We start from the raw sequence: 9,087 nt of genomic DNA on the forward strand, positions 1-9,087 counted from the left end.
CAGGTTAGGTGAGGCCCTGAGCAACCTTATCTAGTGGGTGGCATCCCTGCCTATGGCAGAAGGGTGGAACTAGATGATCTTTGAGTTTCCTTCCAACCTAAGCCATTCTATGATTCTCTTCTGTGATATTTTATATCCTTTACTTATTAGTAGCTGATTGTGTTGGTCAAAGTTTGTGCAAAATTCAGGACAATCTCTTTGGTCAAGAAAACTTTCTAAACTGGCGAGACAAACAAGCAATGATACAGAAAAGGCAAATTGGCATAGCCAAGCTCAGGAGCAGCATTAACTCAGCCTGTCCCTGTCTCCGAGGTCAGTATTCTGTCCCCCTGCCTATGATATCTGCTTGCAGTGAGGTGCAAGTAAGTGGCCATATTGCAAACCACAGTTACTGATCTCACATCTCTTACAACAATCACAAGGTTTTTTTGTAATTTACTTGATTCTCTTCACATAAAAGGCAATCTCAAGTAATGAAAAATGTCAATTTTGCCAGTTAGCATCATCCGATTTTCATACTTGTTAAACATCTGCCTTAATTTCTGTTACTGTAAATACTGTAAAATTTTCCCTTTGAAGTACAGGTGAAAGGAATTCATGTGAAATATATGCCTGCAGAGGTAGCATATTTATTGGAATCAGTGGGTTCCTGACATGGCAAAGCAGTAAATGCTTTGTTTATATGAAATGCATTTTCATCCAAAATGTCTTATTATCCTGTTTATTGGTTCACTTTCACCTGTTTTATAATATTGTTGTTCCACTTTCCCCAGGGAATCACTGTTGATTTTGAAGTAGTATTAGATAAAGACAAGGCCATACCATACTTCAGAATGACTTCAAGTTTCCTTTATTTTGAGAAAGGTTGATTTAACATTAGATCAAGCATCTCTTGAGATCTTTTCATAAAATTGAAGTTCTACTGAAATATCATGTTTTGAGATAATCACATGCCTTAGAAGTCACAGATTATGTGTATCATGTAAGATATTAAACCTGTCAAGTTGTTGTTTTTAATATGTCTTTTAGTTAAGACCATATCTTGACATGAATTATTCCTAGCATAGTCTCTCACACACTGGTTCAGCAAGCAATCATCCACTACATCCATCATTTCTGTTGCTGTCTCACCATATGTCTCAGAGGGGGTGGAGGGGGGAAGCTTCCAGTTAATCATTTTTTTGCATTTGGTATGCAAATCACTTAAAATTGAATGATGTGGCAATTGCAAACAGAATTGTCCTAAGACTGAAGTTTTAGCACTGAGTTGCTTGATAGGTTTGTTGGTTTTTTTTGTTGTTGTTGTGTTTTTATCTTGCGTTTTGACAAAATTTTACAGCTACAAAAAATTCTCATGATGATCTCTAGCCTATTTCCTCCTCAGAGATATGTTTGCAAAAAATTGGGTTTATATTATCTTAGCAAGAGGCGTCTGCTTGTAATATTTCAAACATTCATCTGCCCTTGGCAGCTATGACATTCATCTGACAAAAAAAAAAAGTGCCAGTCAATGCTCCTTTAAGTAAATTTGTTAGCAAAGCATAATGGGTGATGTGCTCACTGAGGCTACATTGGCAACTGCATCCTTGAAGGCCTTGTGACTCCTACAGGCAATGGGTGACACAGGGCAGCCAGACTCAGGACGGGACATTTGAACAATAAAGCTTTTGCTTTTAAGAACAATATGTTTTCATCAGCCATGAATTAATCCACAGAACAGTGGCACTGCGTAGGTTGCTCTTGGCTCTCTGAAGATGCATATAATGAAATAAACAATGGCTTTTTAAGTTTCAGATTTGTTTTGTAACCTCATGGAAAGCTCTGTGTACTGCTTCTCAGTATTGGGAATTGTCCAGCTGTAAATGCACATTTACACCAAGCCAAGGACTTTTCAGCTTCTCGCTCTGTCCTGCCAGAGAGCAGGCTAGGGGTGCAGCAAGAGCTGGGAGGGGACAGACCCAGGACAGCTGACCCAAACTGGCCAAAGGGGTATTCCATACCATCTGACGTCATGCTAAACAATATATAGGGGTGGCTAGCCGGGGTGGGGGGGCTGGCTGGTTGGGGATAGGCTGGGCATCGGTCAGCAGGTGGTGAGCGATTGCATTGTGCATCACTTGTTTCATACACATTATTATTATTATTTATTATTATTATTATTATTATTATTATTATTATTATTATTTTCCTGTCTTAATAAACTGGCTTTATCTCAACTCACAGGCTTCACTTTCCTGTTTCTCTCCCCCATCCCAGAGAGGGAGGGGGGAGGGTGAGCGAACGGCTGTGTGGTGTTTAGCTGCTGGCCGGGTTAAACCACAACAGTCCTTTTTGGTGCATTAGTAAAGTACAGAAGGCTCAAATTTAGGAAACGGAGCAGAGCCTGAATAAAATATTTACAAAGAACCAGGAAGGCACTGAGACCTGTATTTCTCAGATATATATGCAAGGATGCCTGCGCAGAACAGGAGAAGACAGAGGTGGAAGAAAGGACAGTTATCATCTTTCTGATTTTTTTTCTGAGGTCTGTGCTGTGTGTAGACTACCACGTAATCTCTCAGGGTGCCTATACTTTCTCTGTGGACTGTAGCAGAGATCCATGGAAGCTATCACCACCAACAACAACTGGTTTTGATTTAATACTCTCTCCGCAATTAAGACATTTTATAAACAGCTCTTTGTTTTCTGGGATCATCAGGTCAACTTGTAGCTTAGCTCATGAAACAAATACAGCAGCTTACTGAGCATGTTTTCATCTTTCCATTCAGTCAGAAAAGCTTCATACTTCTGATAAGGGATCCTCCTACATGGAGCACTGACAGACAATCCAATTAAACAAAAAGGGGAAAGAAAGAACATAGGGTCAGATATTTTTATTATTACTATTTCATTTAGTGCTTTATGCATATAGAAGCTTGTAGATACGTATTGGAGCAGGAAGGGTACACAGATTTCCGTCTGTCAGGTGACTGCAAACTGCTGGATGATGCAGTCATATCTCCTCTTGGTCCCTCTTTGATCTCGAATTTTGAAGGTTTTCTGCATGGTGGAACAGCTTCAGTCAGAGAGACAGATGCTCTCTGCCCCCTCACACCCCACTCCGTCTCCTGTAGCCAGCATCCTAGTGGCTGGGCCTCTCATCTCAGGGAGAGGTGAGGTCTGGGTTTGAGTATCTCCAGCAGGGTAGGAGGCTGGATGGAGTCTCTAAGATTCTTCACAAGTAATCCAGCTTTCACTGTAAAAGAGCATAACATATAATATCAGGCAGTTGTGGAGAAATAAAAACAACTTCAAAATAAACTTAGAAAGTAAACTAAGAAAATAACTTCAAAATTACAGTTTTTAGTATACGCACTTCAATTTTGTCTATTTTAATCACTTTTTTTTTTTTTTTTAATTATGATATCCTCAAACAGTGTCTTGGAAAGCAGCCCTCTTAATTCTCAAGAAGAAGAGTTTCAAATGCTACATTCCCTGCTAGTGACAGAGAAGTGGTTGTTTCTCAAGCTGCTTGGATATTACAGAATATTTCTCTGCTGAGCATTTCTGCTATTCAGAAACAGGAGGTCTTGCAGGTTAGTGCCCATGAAGGCAATTCTATCCAGCATGAAGCTGTTCTTTGGAACTAAGCTACACCACTGTGCCCAGAAATGACTCAGATGTTTCTTCCTTATACCAATACTTTGAAGCTGGGCCTGAATAGTCCTGGGTCACAATACGGAGCTTCAAAACCCTGCATCTTCATTTAAATACCACCACGTTTCACATAAGGAATATGTGGCTCTTGAACAGGCAATTGATTCCCTCCACAGATACCTGCTTGAGTCTTCCCCATTTGCTGAGCCACTCTTCGCTCACTGCAGCTCGAAAACCACTGACCAAAACCTCTGTGGCTCATGTTGGTATCTGGGTCTCAACATCTTTGCCTTTCAGGTGTGGAACAGGGATATGCAGACCAGCTGAGGAATGGCATTTTTCTCCTATGTCATCCCTATGCTATACCCAGGAGGAAGAGTACAGTCTTTGTCCCAGACGAGTTGAAAAATAATTATTTACTCCACTGAAATATGGCTCTATTTTTATTTACTATTAAATTAGGAACCGAGGGTGTGACTCAAAATTTGCTCCATTCCTTGAAAAAGAAATAATGAAACAGATGTGGATGGAAAAGGTCTTTGGCCAGGAACCTCACCTGAGGAAAGCCAGTTGAGGACTCCATTTCGCACCATTCTTAAGAGGAAAGGACACTTCTTCTTTAGCTGAAAAAGTAATGATCACTCTCTGAAAATCATATATTTTATTTTCCCTGGGTAAGTCACAGACATTTTACAATGGCAATAAAGTTTTAATTTAAAGCATCAAGGATACAATCTTTCAAGAGGTAATACTTGGTTTAGTCTCTGGCAGCTCTTTGGTCCAATTCTCGTCTTCACTTTTCATGGTCCATTAATGAAGAGATGAAATGCAGAAGAGAAATTTGATCCATTAAATCCATACCATTAGTTCTTTTGTCCTCTTTATCAATTGTACCCAGACCCAGGTAGTGGCTGGAATTTTCCAAAACCACCTATTTCTTGTACCATGTTTCTTTCCTGTTTGGGCAGTTGCCATTTTAGTCTGTCTAACTTTTGACTACAAGATGTCTTTCATGGAGAGGAAACTTGATATGAATACTAATATTTTATTGACTCATTTTATTTCTTAAAAAAAAAAAAAAAAGCTATGACTTTACATAACTCTTGATCTGGAATGTATTGTTTTGTTGCCTAAAGAAACATTAATCATGAATTCAAGAAAGACAGGAACAGAAATAACAAAGATGAAACTGGAACAAAAAATGCATAAAACATTGGAAAGATGTAAATAAATTTGCCAAACATGCCTGTTATATCCGAAGAATATCAATGATTTTATAGAAATAATTGCTTACATGCTAAAGCAAAATGTTTCTGATCATGACTGTTGTGCTCTGTTTTGATAGCCCAAGATATTCCAGTGTCTGAAGCATCTGAAGCATTGAAGTCATTTTCCTTTCAAAGTAAAAAGAAATATCAGATACAGAAATAGAACTAACAATAACAGCTTTTTTGATAAAAGGAAAAAAAATAAAAAGGAAAAAAGGAAGAAAGAAAAAGAACAAGTACAAGTTTGAGTAGCTTATTTTAAGGAAAGATAATGAAACCAGATTTTCTTTTATTCTGAAAAAAAATGCTATGAACATTTTTAGCATAAATAGATATTCATTTAAAGATCTCTTTACTTGACAAGCTATTTTCTTTGAAACGTGAACCCAGAAGATTCTCAAACATTTCAGTATCTGAGATCCTAAATGGCAATAACTTTTGCTTGGTGGCAATATCTCTGTGATAGCAATTTTGTTATTTATAATACTGTGTGAGTTTCTAAATGCTTATCACCTTAGAATGAAAGTTATTTAACAATATTATGAACAGGCAAAAATTATTTTCCAGCTACAACAGGTGAAACTAAAACAGAAATGGTCATTCCAAAGCTCTATTTTGGATGCTCAATTTGAATTCTTCCAAGCTAAGCACAGAAAAGACAGAAGCATCTGAAATTAATGGGCCTGTGTTAAAAGCTTAATTAAGGACACTCTGAGGAGAAAACTACAAAAACATAGATGAATTCACTTGGTGCAGCACCATTGCCCATTTGAGGCTGCCTCCCTCCTCTCACCATGGAGCACTTGGAGGGTCAGCCACGAGTAGCGCTCATCCTTCTTCACTGCAGCTGTTACAAGGCTGATAGAAATGTTTCCATCCATATAAAATCAGGCCACTTGAGCATTTTCCCTCTCAGCACATGGAGGTATCACTCCAAGGTTGTAAATGGGGGACATGCTTCTTCTGCCCTTCTGGGACAGAAGGTGCTGGGTGTAGGGCTGGGAGAAGCAGGACAGCACACCTTGCAGGCTTGTGGCATCCGGCCACAGTGGCATCCCCCTATGCAAGAGCCACTATGGATGTGTGCAGGCCAAGAAAGGGAAGGGATGTGAGAACAGCAGCTGGCTGCTCTTCTGTGTTTAAATAGGGGAAGGAGCTTCAGCACCCTGTGGTCATGTCAGCCTGAGAGGAGGGGCTTGTCACTTAAATCTAGGGGGTCTGGCACTGTTACCCAGCATGGAGTTCAGAAAATGCACACCAGACAAAATATGTTTCCAATGTTAAGGAAAAGAAAGAGAAAAGGATTACAAGAGCAGTGGAAATACTATACAAATGATTTATCTATTCTCTACCTGTCTCGCTTGTAGAGGATTTGGATGGATTTTAGCTACAGGGAGTCAACTATTCTGACTGTGTATACAGTAACGACTGCACAAATAAGCATAGTCTCCATTCAGATAATACAATCAACCTCTTATTTCCTTATATTACTCAGCAGCACCAGAGGTACATGTTGTCTCAGTTTGCTGCACTGCCTACCTGTTCCTATGCTTCATCCAACACTCTTCCTCTGCAGGAAAATGAGCCCACAGTCGTCTTCGGCATATGGATTTTCTCCTTCTTAGGGGCTGCTAACATCTCATCAGTCAAGGCAGGATGCCAACGAAAAAGCAATATATATTTTTTTTTCTGAAGCCAAGGGTAAAAAAAAAGACCAGCAGCAGTGAAACTTAAATTATGCATTTTACTCAGTTTATTAACTGCTAAATTTCATTGTAAAGAAGCTTCTAGAGTGTATCACTGTTTCTCTGTCTTTTCTTTCCACTCCACAGAGACAGGAGTAACTTGCATCCTATCTAGTATGGTACTAACCTGTAAAAAAACACAAAGAGTACATTTAACAGAAAGGAGAAAAAAAGTACAAAATAAACATATAATTATTTTCTTTGTCTCTCAGAATACATACAAACACACATACAAACACATACACAGAGTTTTCAATGCTGATTTACTAAAACAAATCTTCAGACCCCCAGCAAGAAACAGCCAGTCACTTATTAGTAAGGATTCCAATGGATATTGCAGTCTGACTACTTGTGCTTTTGAGATGTAAATATCAAAATCGTTTTTTGAAGAAGTAAAATGTAAAAGCAGTTAAAGTTCAGGATTCCATTTTTTCCTCTTCTTTTGATAAATGCATTTACATTTTAATTTTCAGTGTTTTCAATTTTCATCAGTGAAAGGCTGTATTTCTGGATAAAAAGCACAATAATAAAATGTTCTCCAGTCCATAATTTTCTTGTAATTCACAGAAATGATCTGAGGGCATACAGCTCACGACAATATGTATTATAGTGTTCAGAGCAGAGAACTCAATTGTTAGGGCTGCAATTTCAAACATATGTATATTAATGAACTGGTTTTGGCTTCATTAGAAATTCCTATAGAGTTTTTTGCTGACATAGAATCATCTCTGCTATAATCTTACAAATCTGCAAAGATTGTCAGAACTGTGCATGTTATTTCATTTATTCGATCAATATATGTGTGTCAATGCCAATTACCCTGCAGAAATCCATATAATAGTCGTATTTTTTTAGGCCCATATGGCATCATAGATTATGAAAGGAACAGAACAATGCAACATGCCACGTCTTACATTATATGGCTTTATTTATATGAGGAACATGCTATAAATCCTTTTCTGCTTTTGTTGAAATCAGTTCCCTTCCTGTGCTTGAAATGATAAAGCAGAATTGTCTAATGTTAAAAAAAAAAAAAATCTGAACAAACACTGGAAACATTATTGGTCTTTACCCATAACATGGAATAGATTTTACCTGCGCGCTTTAATCACTCTGGCTACTAGAAGGAAAATGAAGAAAAAATTATTGCAACTTGCCAAACTGACAACAGCACCTACAGCTAACAACTGTTCAGTGCGGTACCCATTATAAAATGTAAGATTGGTGTGCTGGGCTACAAAAACATACAGACTCTATTCTCAAAAAAAAAAAATACAAAACAAAACAAAACAAAAAACACCACCCTGCTACATCAATAAATAAGATTAGTTGAGAAACCAGAGCATAAGGCAAACATGTAGGAGGTCAACAAAAGCCTGGTAGATAAAGCTCAGAAGCAAGTCTGAAAAACAGCACAGAATGGAGAATGCATTCAGCACACCACTGTAGAACAGAGACAGGCTGCAAGTAATAACCGGCTTCCTTGGGGGAGCCTCTGATTTCATCTCAGCACGAGAGCTTGCCGCCATCAGAAGTGTCCCTCTGCCCATGCTAAGGAAGCCCAGGGAGCTGTTTGAAGGCTTGCTCTTTGGGGAAATTGCATTCTTCCTTACTGCAGTTACTGCAATGATTTTATTTTTTTTCCTGCTTGCAGCTGGCACCTTGCTCTGCTCACATTCACTTCTCTTTCCCTCACTAACACTTCATTTTCTCCCTGCCTAGCTTTGCAGATGCTCCCACCAGCACGCTTTGCACCCAACTCTTTTACGTCTTCTGAAGGTTTCATCCTTCAGGTTGGGCCACCCTTCTCCTCTCCATGTGGCTATCAGGTTCTTTTATCCCATTTCAGTGCAGAGAGATGGGACTATGATGGATACGGCTCCAACCCTCTGCCCCCCCTCCTTCAGCTCTGGTGCTGTTGGAGCTCTGGTGCCTATTGGTGTTCTCCTCTGCCTCCACCACACTCTGCCTGGGGAACAGAGAGACCTTTCTACAATAAGAGTATAAAAAGCCTGGCCTTGGCAAAGCAGTGACTGCAGAGTGGCTGCTTTGGGAAAATATGTCTAAGCATAAAGAAGAAGGAAGACCTGTTTAAGCTAAAAGCTGGAGGAGGCACTAACGTCACAGCTGTAAATGATGCATGAACCACATCATACTGGAAACAAACAAACAAGGTTGGTCTAGGAGTCTAACTTGTTTTAGGAGAAAAGTCAAGAATAAGAACATGAACCACAATACTTGCTTGAATCTGGTGTGTCCTCAGTCCTGGTGCAACTGATACAATTTTAAACGTGAACGTTGTATGAAGAGTAAAGTACGTTAAAAATAGGAAGGAAGCATATTGGCTTCTACAGTGATTAATCCTCATTATATTTGCATAAGTATACAAATTATCCTAAATTTAATATGTGTGTATTTATTGACAGATTGATGTTGTC

At 38.9% G+C, this 9,087-nt stretch overlaps 1 long non-coding RNA gene across 1 annotated transcript; it reads right to left on the reverse strand.

Moving 5' to 3' along the window:
* Window positions 1-915: 915 nt before the first annotated feature.
* On the reverse strand, window positions 916-6,853 carry LOC310899040. The gene is made up of 4 exons (XR_014583945.1): window positions 6,444-6,853; window positions 4,931-5,030; window positions 4,193-4,259; window positions 916-3,235 (listed from the first exon to the last, which is right to left on the reverse strand). It is a non-coding gene; the product is annotated as an uncharacterized lncRNA (long non-coding RNA).
* Between the last annotated feature and the right edge of the window lie 2,234 nt (window positions 6,854-9,087).

Source organism: Anser anser (assembly GCF_964211835.1).
Source record: "Anser anser genome assembly, chromosome: 4".
Taxonomy (NCBI): Eukaryota; Metazoa; Chordata; class Aves; order Anseriformes; family Anatidae; genus Anser; species Anser anser.